Source organism: Parasteatoda tepidariorum, chromosome 6 (assembly GCF_982258835.1).
Source record: "Parasteatoda tepidariorum strain Cologne lab strain chromosome 6, Ptep-v5.0, whole genome shotgun sequence".
Lineage (NCBI taxonomy): Eukaryota > Metazoa > Arthropoda > Arachnida > Araneae > Theridiidae > Parasteatoda > Parasteatoda tepidariorum.
The window spans coordinates 110,022,879-110,035,916 of record NC_141760.1 but is presented as its reverse complement, the minus strand read 5'-3'; the positions used below and the strand labels follow the sequence as shown (position 1 = coordinate 110,035,916).

General features: G+C 28.4%; 1 protein-coding gene across 6 annotated transcripts in view; it reads left to right on the top strand.

The window, feature by feature from the left end:
* The window catches only part of LOC107449082 (uncharacterized), a 44,266-nt gene that overhangs the window by 15,427 nt on the left and 15,801 nt on the right, over window positions 1–13,038 (top strand). For all 6 annotated transcript variants that reach the window (XR_015434816.1, XM_087166443.1, XM_087166447.1 and 3 more), the window contains 2 exons: window positions 5,731–5,792; window positions 9,955–10,141. The gene's annotated coding sequence lies outside the window, so the exon portion shown is untranslated. The remainder of the gene's footprint in view (window positions 1–5,730; window positions 5,793–9,954; window positions 10,142–13,038) is intronic.

Sequence of the window (13,038 nt, the reverse complement as noted above, 5' to 3'; positions counted from 1 at the left end):
ATGAAAAGTCATGAATTTGAAAATCTAAAATCCTTGAGAGTCCTTGAAAGTCCTTGAAATTTTTTTTGCTAAATTTAGGTCCTTGAAAGTGCTTGAAAAACGTCTTAGGTCCTTGAAAAACTTGATAGGTCCTTGAATTTGTCCAATACTGACGACGGCCCTTTTTATAAAACACCCGCGGATCTTTCTCGTTCTTTCTGTTTTGTTCCCGAGCTCTCTCACATGGTTTTTAACGCCACCGTTTCTAACCGGGCCTAGCGTCTTGGTGTCTGCCAAGCGCGAGGAGCACAGCAGACAATCAATGCATTTGGGGAGAGACTCCACTTCATCTTCTGTCGCATATGCTTAGATCTTCTTTTTTCTTATCAAAACTGGAATACTCTCGAATTTCGTAGCAATATGTACCTTCTAGTTTTCAATAAATTTGCCGTTTTACCATCCGCACTTGTCCTTACGTTTGCGTCATTTCAAAACTTTATTGTAAAGCGTATTCGCAAAGGCACGGCTTCGTATTTGTGTTATGTAGTTTAGACTAGTTATGCCTGGGAAGTGCTATTTTAATCCCTAATGGATGGATAATCAAGCTTATAAAGAATGGATTTTATCAATGCCCAAAAAGAAATTCAGAGCCAAGTGCCGATTATGCATGAAGGAGATCGATATCGCAAAAATGTAAGAATCTTCTCTGATATCACACATGAAAGAAAGGTAAAACAAAAAAGCAGTCTCATGCCCTGAGTTCTCTTTTTCCAAAGACATCATCAACATCTAATTCATCTGGTGTAAATACTCCTTCAACATCGTGTGCCCCAAGTGAAGCAGAAACTTTAGTGGCCGAGGTAACATTGTCTTCTTATCTGGTCAAAAGGAATGTGCTTGATGCTGAAATTCTCTGGAGTCTGAAGTGCATCACTTCAATTAGTAATTATTCATGTAACTCCTGTGAAGGGATTAGTAAATTGTTCTCCAAAATGTTTGCTGATAGCTGTAAAGCGAGACAATTTTTTGTAGTGCCACAAAGTGAGCCTATTTGGGCTCCTTTGGATTGGCACTATACTTCAAAGGGATTCTTATAAATGAGCTGAAGAATGTTGATTGCTGCACTGTACTCTTTGATGAGACGTTAAATCAGTCTCTACAATCTAAGCAGATGGACATTATGGTAAGGAATTGATAATAAAGTTTGCACTAAGTATCTTACCTCCCAATTTATGGGTCATGGAACTGCAGAAAATATTTTGTCCTCTTTTTACAATTGCATGGATGATGGTTAAAAGCTCTCTAAAATACTTCAATTATCCATGGATGGACCCTATGTCAATTGGAAATTCTATTAGAAGCTTCAGTGTGAATTAAAAGCGAAATATTCCCACCAGGTCATATTCATTGGCAGTTATGGATTACACATAACGAATAATGCTTTTAAACATGGTGAAAATGGGATATGTTCCTTCTAATTTTTATCTTCAGAAAGAATTGTTGCTGCATAACATTTAGAGAAGGTTGTGTAAATTATGGATGAATAATTTCAGAAACGATGTTTAATAGAGGAGAGGAGGGGGTTATGGAATATGGAATACCTAAGATTTAGCTCTGCCTTTCATGCAGCCTTCACATGGAAATACACAGGATTAAAGGATTTCAGCATTAACACCTCATTACCATTAGTTATACATTGTGCTGAAAATTATTTTGTGAATTAATATGTAAAACCAGTAGGGTTGTTTTTAAAAAAATATAAATTTTAGTCCATAATACATATACTCTCTTCTCTCTATATAGGCAAAGCATTTAGGTATTATATTTGAAATTAATTATTGCCACAACAAGCATTGTTGCTTCTAGTAAAATAGAAGAGAATAATTTTTAAAATTGGTCTTAGATTAAGGTCCTTGAAAATTTTGTTGAGGTCCTTGAAAAGTCCTGGAATGTCCTTGAATTTCAATCTCATTATAGAGTGGGAACCCTGAGATACCTTGCAGTTATTATTTTCAGAAAGTAATCACAACATTTATTTTTGTTTAAAGCAAACCTATACCATTGCTTGTATTTTGCTCATTTGAGATTGTGCATTACAAGCATTGTAAAAAGGTTTACAATAAAAGGTGTAATATGTAAACATTTTAATGGGGCATTTTAAAAGAAGAAAATACAAAAATTGAAGGGATGCTAAAGTTAAATTTAAGATATTGATGAATAAGCAATAGAAAAAGCTATATTAAGCATTTACAAATCTTGTTTTTACAAAGACTATACAGGACCTTTCAGATGAAACTTTATACAAGATTCTTTTCTACAGTGATGTTATTTTTTTTCGTTTACCATAATGTAGATGTTTTTCAGTTAAAATTTAAACATTAAGTCAATTAAATAATTTTTTTGCTATTATCATTATTTTACTGTTATATTATTTTAAACATAATGCGAATAAAAATTTAGGTACTTGTCTCAAATTTCAGCCAAATAATTTAAATTTAAAGTAATAAACACAATTCTGATAATATAAATATTGTTAAAATATTGTTTTTTGTCAGTGCTAAAAGGAAATTGCTTCTAATATAATATCCTTTCATTTTGATGCAATTAAACGAATACAAAGCATTTTGTAACAAATCTATTATTGCAATGAATAGTGACCTTTATCATCGTATGTAAGAGAAGAAAACAAATGCAAGGAACAAATTAAAGGAGGAAAATATCAAAATGAAATTTTGAGAAAAATGAATCTTAGAGCACATTATTATTAGTACAAAAGTCTTGTCATTTATTAAATGTAAAAGAAAATTCTTGTTTTGTATTACACTAAAAATAAAAATCCATAAATTCTTGAAAAATTAAAAGTAACCAAATTTTTAATACTTTCAACAGTTTCATAAGGAGGAACCTAAGTACTGTGAAATTTTTTCAACATAATATGTTTCATCAATGCTCATATATCTACCAACCCACTTTTTCTATTATTCTAAAGATTTATTGCAAAGTTGCAGAATAAATACTTGACCTTTTTTCTTTCTGAATTTTTAAATTCTTATTTGAGTTAATAATAAATAAGAATAAAAAAAAATCCTGATTAACATTACAGCTATTTTGCGAAACAACTATTTTATTTGAAAACTAATCATACTAAGAAATAAACCTCATCTAATTATAAAAGCAATATGTTCTTACCATTATCTTTTAACATAAACATCTCTATAATCTTTTGGTAAAACACAATTAAAAAAAATATTTGTTATTAAATATGTTTTTAAATGCTTACAATTTTTTTATTACTTTTGTTGTTAAGAAAAATTTTTTCTTTTAATTAAAAAAATTCTTGTCTCTTTAATATATCTTTCCATAAATTTACCACCATTTAGAGTTTATTCTTTCAATTGGAATTATTTGTTATCTTAAACAATTAGGAAGATTAAATTTAATTTAGAAACCTTAGATATTCTTAGTTTGAAATCTGAAATTACTTGTGGGGTAAGTTTTTCTCTTTGCATGATTTCTTTGAAACATTCATTTTAAATTCATGTTGTGCTCACATTATAATTTTTTTTTTGTAATTTTTTTGTACCATTTCATTAGTTTTTAAAGCAAAGGAAAGAACACTAAAGTTGCAAAAAGGATCACAGGTTTGCTTGAAAATATGATTACTATGATTTGAGGCATTGAATAATTTCTTTTTAACTAAATTTTTCAAGCTAGATAAATGATATTTGTTTACATTTTAGTCAATTTTAAAAGGTTAATTGCTTTAATCATTTCTTTAAATTTTAAGATAAATGCATTAGTGTTCAAAAATAAGAGAATTTTCATATTTGGTAGCCTATCTCCATTATAACAGACCAGATTTTAATACACTATTAAGTTGATATCTGGCTGGAAAATTGATTCAACAAATATCCCTTCTTTTTAAAGTTTAAACTAGGTAAGCTTGATGGCTGCCCAAGTTCCATTAAAATGAAATCGCCACCCGATTATATTCTGTAAAGGTTAACATTGAACTTTAAGGCATCAAATTCCTGGTTCTTTTCTTATATAATTATGAATTATTCAAACCAGGCACTCACTATCTACCTACCAACTAAAAAAAATCAACTGCTATAGCAGAGGAAGTTTGATAATCTTGGCAGGCATTATACTAAGTAATTATAAATCTTTCTATGTTCTTTAGAGAGGCAAATTACCTAGTGTGCAGCATATGAGTAAAATCTAAAACTCTATGATTGCTTTGATCAACAATAGACACTCACTTAGAGCTGTTTGCTCTCACAATTTTCTCGAAATTGAAGATATACGCCAGATGAATTGGCCTCTCAGATCTTCGAATTGGCCATTCGAGCACATAAAAGCAGTTTAATAAAATCGCTCAGCAAATTCCTCGACATTTGTCCAGATACTGGAAGATTGCGGCTTCTTTGAATGCTGAACCACTTTAGTAATGCTTTTTCAGCATCCTTGGGATCTGCTTTTTTCAACTTTTTTCTGCCATTTAATTCTTTTTCATGAGCAGAAATTGTTAATTGCCTATTTTTCCATATGTTACAAAGTGTAGATTTGGATAGTTTATATTCCCTGCAAATATCAGCTTGATTACATCCATTTTCAATTTTCCTAATTATGCCCATTTTATAATCAATGAAGAACATTTTACGTTTACTGTTCGCCATAGTTAAATTTGAGACACTTGTTTACAGGCTTTTTTTTAACTGAACTGAGAGCAAAATGGAGTTGAAATGAGGGCCTTATCAACACATATTAGTGTCCAACCCTTTGACCAATAATGAATAATTACTCTTTCCCTCTGACAGAAAATGCATATTGATCCCACTGACACCTTACAGGTGCATCATCTGCCTGGGTAGGAAACATCTACTTGATTTGTTTAGGGATGGGAAAGTAAGATAAAAGAAGCAAACAAGAAAAAAATGCTTACCGCTACCTTCCCCTCAACAGATGGCTTTAAAAATCGGTATATGTATTTATTTTGAAGTAGAAATTTTAAAATTATTACAAAAAATGAAGAAAAAAATCAGTCGAAGACAGAAAAAGTTCATTTTATCCAACTTAATCACTTTTTTGGTTCACTATATCCACAAAAAATAACATTATACGGGTATAGCAGGGCGCGGAGCCGAATACTTCATTCACTATATCCGGGAGTTCACTATAGCGGGGTTTGACTGTATTATATCAACTTATCCAAAACGAATTTCATTAAAATTTACCAGTTCACTAAGTTCCAGAGATTAATAACCAAATCTGTAAAGTTCTCCAAATTTTTAACATCGTAGATTTTGACTTTGTCAGGATTGCAGCTGAATCTGGCATTTCTTTTAAATAAGCAATTTTTTTTAATGTATTTTATCTGGTTTCTAATGAATGCACAAGGCTAATGCAATAATAACTTTTGATCTAATGATTGAATTTTCACGCAGAAGACAGAGTTAAAAATAGCAAATTTTTTCAGTGCCAGAATGTAAGGTACATTTTTTGATAATAACAAATAGAACTCTTTAGAAACTTTTGTTTCCAACTGATTGGTTTAAAATCATATTCAAATTAAAGTAAACTTTTTATTTAATTAATTCATTTGTTAATTATTTAAGATTTAATCTGTAGTCTTCTTTGCGTTCAAAAGTTTTTTTCATGTAATTAGCAAAAGAAATAGTATTAAGGAAGAAATATTCCCCCAAAATTTGTGAAACCTTTAAATAATTAAAATAATTTTTTCTTTTACAGTTTAAAGACGTTTTAAAAATTGAAGGAGATATTCATCATGTTCGACTGGCAGTAAAAGTCAAGTGCGTACTACTCATATATTTTATTTTAATCTGTGCAAAATTTCTTAATTTTATTAATTGAAGATGCTTTCTTTTAATTTTAAATTCTTTAAAACCTTTGTGTTTTCTTTAAGAGTTAAGTTAATATGAGTTTCCAAATTATATGTAATTTAATTTGTATGTCAAAATGTATTTTACTATTGCTTATTTCATTCAAAATTAATGACTTTAAAGGGAGAGTAAGAACATAATTATTTGATATAATAATTCTAACATTTCAAATGGTTTTTTGATAAATAAAATTAGATATTTCAAGATAATCACTCTGCAGAATTCCTGTCATAACAAGAAAATTAATCTACTAATTGACTAACTATTCTCTTGAAAAGCAGACATACCATATTTCTGTCCTTGTACTGGAAACTGTAACTTCAAGGTGTGCTCTATTAAAATATGTTGACTTTGTTTATTAAGGATAAAATTATCCACAGAGGCAAATAAGAAATTCAGAAACAGTAGGCTGACAAGGATATAAAAATTTAAAATTCATCTTTAAATATTTGATGGGAAAAAAATGAAATTCTTGTTTTCAGCTACTGGATCACTGAGGAGTTTTGTGCAGGGGAGAAAATTTTTAATTTTTTTCCATTTCTCTAGTGATTTAAAACAGAAGACATACTAATTGAAAATAAATTAAGCTGTAAATCTACCACAGTATTAATTTTTACCATCTTGGATAATATGAGATTAAGATAAACTTAATAAATGTGTGAAATGGAAATTAGTGAGTTTCAAAACTAATTAATTTAGTTATTAATTAATTTTATGAGCCAAAACTAGTCTGTTGGTTTAAAATGAAAATAATACCTATTTTATCTAATTGTTACAAATTTTATTTTATAAATTTTTTTTTTAGTACACGCTTTGAAAATGTTTACTTTTTGTAAAATAAAAATACCTAAGTATCCTTTTTTTCAAAAATTATTTTATTCTACATTTTCCATTATTAGTAAAAAATAATTTCATTTTAATTTTTGATTTTATCTTATATAAAAAAAAACTGTATACCAGGCAATATTTGGAATTTTTTTAATATTAACACTTTTTCTTTGATAAAGTTGCTTTTAATTTATAAAAATTGTATGAAACATTTAAAGAAATTTATTATTTCTTAATTTCAGACACTTGCAGAAAATAATCTCTGTTGAATGGTAAAAATTATTACTTCTCAAAACAAAAGCAAATCATTCCTTAGTAATCCAGCTAAAAAAACTAAGTAGTCAGTACCTTGTCTCAATCTTAATTTTATATAAATTAATTTATATAAAATTATATTCCTCTAAATTCTTTTTTTATTAAAAATAACCTCTTTTACTTTATATCGTAAAAAGTTTTTGGCGTGCAGTAATTTTTTAGTAAACTCAAAAATATTAAATATCGTAAAATGACAAAAAATAAGAAAATGACAATGAGAGGAAAACCATTGGCAAATTCTAGTCCCGGTAATGACTGGTTCAAAGCTGTTCACATTACTGGTTTAAAATATTTTCAGTGATAGACAAATTGTGAATTAGAGTTGCCCTCGAGCTAAGCTTAAGAGTTTTTTGTGGATTCCTTTCTATATAACACAAATTTCATTTAAAATGTCTTCTATGAAGGCATATTTGTACCTATGTTTGGTCCAGGAGTTAACTTGTCTTCTGGCAATTGTTCAATTTTTCAAGGTATAGTTAATTTATGATATATAAGGAAACCTTGGTTAAGTGGACACTCTTGGGACAAAATTGCCCAAAAAAAAAATTGAAAATTGTCTGCTTACAAGGGTTCTCCATTTATAGGAAGGGTACATTAATAACTCCATAAATTGTTTTTAGAATAACAATTGTTGAGAATGTTTTTAGAATAACTCCATAAATTGTTCTTAGAACAATGACATAGAAATAATTATATAAACTTATTTGCACATTGATATTTATTTGAACTTTAAAAATTAAAATATTTACAATGCAAAAAGAATAGATGAAGAAATTTGATACTAATTTCTTTTTAAACCTTCATCTGACATATATCCCAGGTTCCAAGTAATCATATTTATATCTGGCTTCGGTTTTCTTGAGCTGATTCCAACCTTCAAAAGTGAGCTTGAATAAGTCCTTCATTAGAAACCTTGTTCCATCTCCTCTTCTTCCCATGCTTTGCTCTATTTTGACATTGGAAACTAAGAATTTTTCCATCAGTCAGCACAGGGAAGAAGCCTTCGTGGGGTATGAGTAGGGAAGGATTTAATAGCAGTTCCAGCTGAGGAAACATTAAAGTTCTCTTGAAATAGTGTTTTTTTTTTTTTTTTTTTTTTTTTTTAATTTTCTTTTAGAATTGTACAAAAAAATGATATTGAAAAATTATTTTATTTTACTTTATTTATTAATTTTTGCATTTCAAAGATAGAGATTGAGATTTAAGATAGAAATTCAGGTGTACTAATACACACAAAATAGAAATATTATATGGAGATATGCAAACCGTTGTTTTAATTTTATAAAAGAAGAAATGTCTAAATCTTATGTGTACTGTACATTAGAAACCAGAAAAATAAATCAAGTAATAATACTATATATAAATCCCATATTATAATATTGGTCATTAAATTTCATATTGTATTTACTTACCTTCTGTATGATATCTAAAGTAGGCGCTGTATATAGTTCAGTTGAAACACTTGGAATCAAAAGTGTTTGTCAGTGCAAAACAAAACTTCATATCACTCTCATAATTATATTCTATTTGGTTAAAATTCATATATTGGAAATAGAGATGAGATAGTCTCAGCCTCTAGGTTGTTTATTGAAAAAAGATTTTGGGTGGGCTTAATAAAAATCAAAAAAATCGTGATCTATTTTTTTTTTTTTTTGGTGCTTTTGCTTTGTGATTTTAACACTAATTGTCAAATGACTTTTGATCTTTTATACCTTATGTATAGTGCACAAAGTAAAAAGGACCACTCTGAATAGATTTTGATTTAATGATCGGATCTTCACCTGTTGGGACTCAATCCTAATGGTTCAAGGGGGTGACCTAAAATATGCTGATTAATTAATGCAGACGATATTTTAAGTCACACACATAAATGTATTTTCTCTGTATAAACATACTTTTTTTGTTGATGGTTTCGAATTTCAGATCCCCAGAATATAGGATCTAACGGTATTCTGGAAAATATAGTCTCTATAGGCTGGTCAAGAGACCCTTCCTCAGTTTGAACCCCTTAATGTTAATTTTACCTTTTGCCTATTTCACCATCAGTCTGAGAACTTTTTAAGCAAATTAAAAAGTTTTTACTTATAAATATAATTTTTTTTTTATGAAAGTTCCATGCAAAATAAAACTTTTAGTATACATATATTACTTTTGTATAATAGTAATAATCCAAAAAGTATTGGATTGTAAGGTATTTAAGCTTTCAAATCATTTTTAAACAATGCAGTTGTAAATTTCTAAATGCAAAATTTTAGCGAAGTCGTTTGAATAGTTTCTGAAAAATCAAATTTTGTAAAAGATGTATTTTTTAAATTTAATTTCTCTAGAAATTATTTGACCGATTTTGCTCAAACTTTTTATTTTTCCAAGCAAAAATACAGTCTTCAAAATAATGTTAAAATTGTATATCATGCAATTCAAATTTTTTTACTACTAAATAAAATAATAAAAAATAGTAAGTAGTCACTAAAAATAATTTTTGCATGGAATTATTTTTGGCAAAATTAAGTTAATAATTAATTATAAGTAAAATTCTTCAATATGCTTAAAATTTTTTCAATATATGGCGAAATATGCTAAAAGTAAAATTAACACTTAAAGGATCTAAACTATTGAGACCATATTTCCTAGGCTGCTGCCACTCCTATATTTTAAGTATCAGAAATTCAAATCTTTCAAAAAGTTTATTCAGAGAAAGTTCGTATTTGTGTCTGATTTCGTAATTTTAAATGCCGTCTGCACCAATTAATTAGGAATATCTGATGTCACCCCCCCAAACCCTTAAGTCTATGTTCTTGAACTAATCATTAGATAAAAAGTTATTCAAGGTGGTCCATTTATTTTTTTGTGCAATGTACATATTTATCATTTTTGTAATTATTAAAATAAAATTAAGTAGCTTAGCAATCCCTGAAACTTTATTTTACAGATATTTAATGGCAATAGAATAAAGATGTTTCACAGTCTGTAGAATTAGGCAGCACTTGTTTTTGTAAGTTTGAAAAGTGAGTTAAAGATGATGTGTATTTGATACCTTTCACTGTGACTGAATTGGCATTGATCAAGTTAAAGCAGGGAGATGGTGTAACTGCTAAAGAACTCTTGGAACCAGTTCGGTATGTTGCTTAACATGTTATATTTATTGTTGTAACTTTCATACCTGTTTGTTCTTCTTATTATTATCTGACTCTAAAAAATTTTCTTTAATAAATTTATGTCTATATGCATACATTTATAGATATTTTTTTCAAAATAACGCTAACCCATTATTTTTGTGTGTTATTCAGGATCTCCCAGTGCTTAAAAAATTTCAACATTTTTTTATAATACATGTCTTGCTTAGCATGTTGGATTAAAGAATACATGTCTGAATTAGACTTTTGCATGCACCAACATCTTTTCTTAGTGCCTATTTAAAATATATGAATGTGCCAGTTATTAAAAGATAACATTATTGTATTTATTTCAGTATAGATCAGAAATATCAAGCATTGTTAGCAAGGAATTATTTAACATGAATAGGTATTCACATAAAATCATAATTTAAACCACTTGGATTTTTTTTTTAAATGTCACTGATTTAAATAAAAAAAAATTTTTTTATCTAATATGCAACTAGTTATCATTTTTGAGTAAAATTTAATGCTTCTTAAACCTATTTATCATTTATATAAAATCTGTATTTATAAGTTTATATATTTTTGGAAGGTAGGAAAAACCATTTTCAAATTTTTTATGTTCAACAGCAACAAAATACCTTTCTCTTCATGTGTTCGATTCCAGCAGTGCCGGAATTGTTCCTTTTCTTTTGTTGTTATCATACCAGAACTACTTGTCACTACAAATAAAAAAGAAAAAGTGATAGAACTTCTATTTCTTAGTCTTTTATTATAATTAGTTTACATTTCAGAGTTAAAAGGAAAAATTTTTTTTAAGGAAGTTCACAACAAATATTTTAGTAATTTCATGACATTAATTATGACATCACAATAGCATTAATTATACAGATCTTTTCTATGAATATTCTTGAGGATGTTGCATCTTTTTTTTTTTTTAATAACGGCAGACACTTGAACTTTCGTTCTTCACCTCGGAAGATGCCGGAAGTGTTGCTCATTTAACGTTACCCACTGGGCACCTGTGAACCTGAGTCACGGAGGCGAGCAACATTACCCACGCCACACTGCCACAAACCCGTTCATAGGGCGGGCCACATTCACCCATCAGACACAACAGAGGACAACACAGAGAGAAACATCCATGCCCAGAGCGGATTCGAACCTGCAGCCATTGGCTTTGCAGTCAGGCACGCTAACCGCTCGGGCCTGGCGGGCATGCTGTTGCATCTCAAATGCTTCCAAATTAATGATGAGCCATATATTTAGCCATCTAATATTGAACAGATAACAGAAGAAAAGCTTACTTATGTCTCTGTGAGAGGCTTGCTTTTTTAATTTTGGTGACTGCCCTAGTATACTCAGATGAAAAAAATAAACTGAAAAATGAAAAAGCCAGGAAGTTAATATTTTTAATTTAAAGTCAATTATTTTAGAATAAACTAAATACATCTGAATTATTTGATTTGCTTTGAATTATTTGATTTGCTATGAATTTTATTTGATTTGCTAGGAAATATCAGACATATTTTAAACAATATATCCGTTATTTTAGGAACTTTTTTCTCCTTTTAGGTGTTTTTTTAAATTTTTGTAATTTTCTTCAAGAGCTCAATGCAATAATTTTAAAATTAATTCAAATTATTCTTAAATTTTAAGTTTTAAACTCTTATTCGGACAAAATAAATAAGATTTGAAAGATTCATTAAAATATATTAAGTAGAGAAAATTTGGGCGTTAATGAATTAAGGGGTTCACACTTTTTTTTTAGCTTTCCTGCTTAAACTATTGAATTTATATTTACCAGATTATTGCTAATCCAAAATGTGAGTTTTAGAAATTCAACGAAAAAAAGGATACTTTTATGTCTGATTTCGTAACTTATAGAGCAATTAATACTATTTTATAATCACTAATGTTTCATTTAATGACTCGCAAATTAACCAAAATTGTTATACTTTATTAGCAATTGTAATAATCCGTATAATTATAAGCTTCTTAATTTTTATTATTTTGCTACTTCAAAAAACGATTACTTTTTCAAATAACATTTACCTTTAGTTTAATTTCCAAGATTGAGTAATATTTATTTCGACATAGTGTTATTTTCGTTTTTAAAAAAAAAAAAAAAAAAAAAAAAAACACTCAGAGCATCATTTTCGTAACCTTGTCACATTTGAAAAACTTAAAAATTTAACTGTCTTTCATTAAAGCAGCTAAATTGTCGTTGCATTTCTTCATCTGATATAGTCAGGGTTGGCAGGTTTTTGACATGTGACAGTTTTTGACAGTTTAAACCATGGTTTAAACCGTCACGTCAAAAACCTCACTGTCGAAAATGTCAAAAACCTATATTCATATGTGAAATTTAATTAATACATAAAATTTATATATTTTTTAAAGGATAGTGTTTCTACATATGTTCTAGAAAAAATAAATTTTAAATTTTGAAGAAACACTTATATTTTGAATAGTAATCAAAATCTTGTACTTTTGAAAACTCACATCTTTTGTAATATTATGTATATTCATTTTCATGTGTTATTGAAAATCTGCAGTTATATTATTAAGAAATTTATTTATAACCAAATTTAGTGTATAGTATAGATTATACTAAAAATTAGACATTTTTAAAGATAAACATTAGCAGTTTTGTACATTAGACATCTTCTTTTAAAGAAAAATCTTTTTAATATTCTTTTAAATCTTCTTAATAATCTTTTTAACATTAGACAATACAAACAGTGTTCTCACTACAGCGGGAGAACTGGAGAATCTCGCATATTTTTTTCTTTTCTCGCATTCAAAAATGATTACCGCGAGAAATTCGCGCATTCTATAAATCAATTTCAAAATTCACGAATTTCTCGCATTTTGGTAAAAACTTCGAATTACGC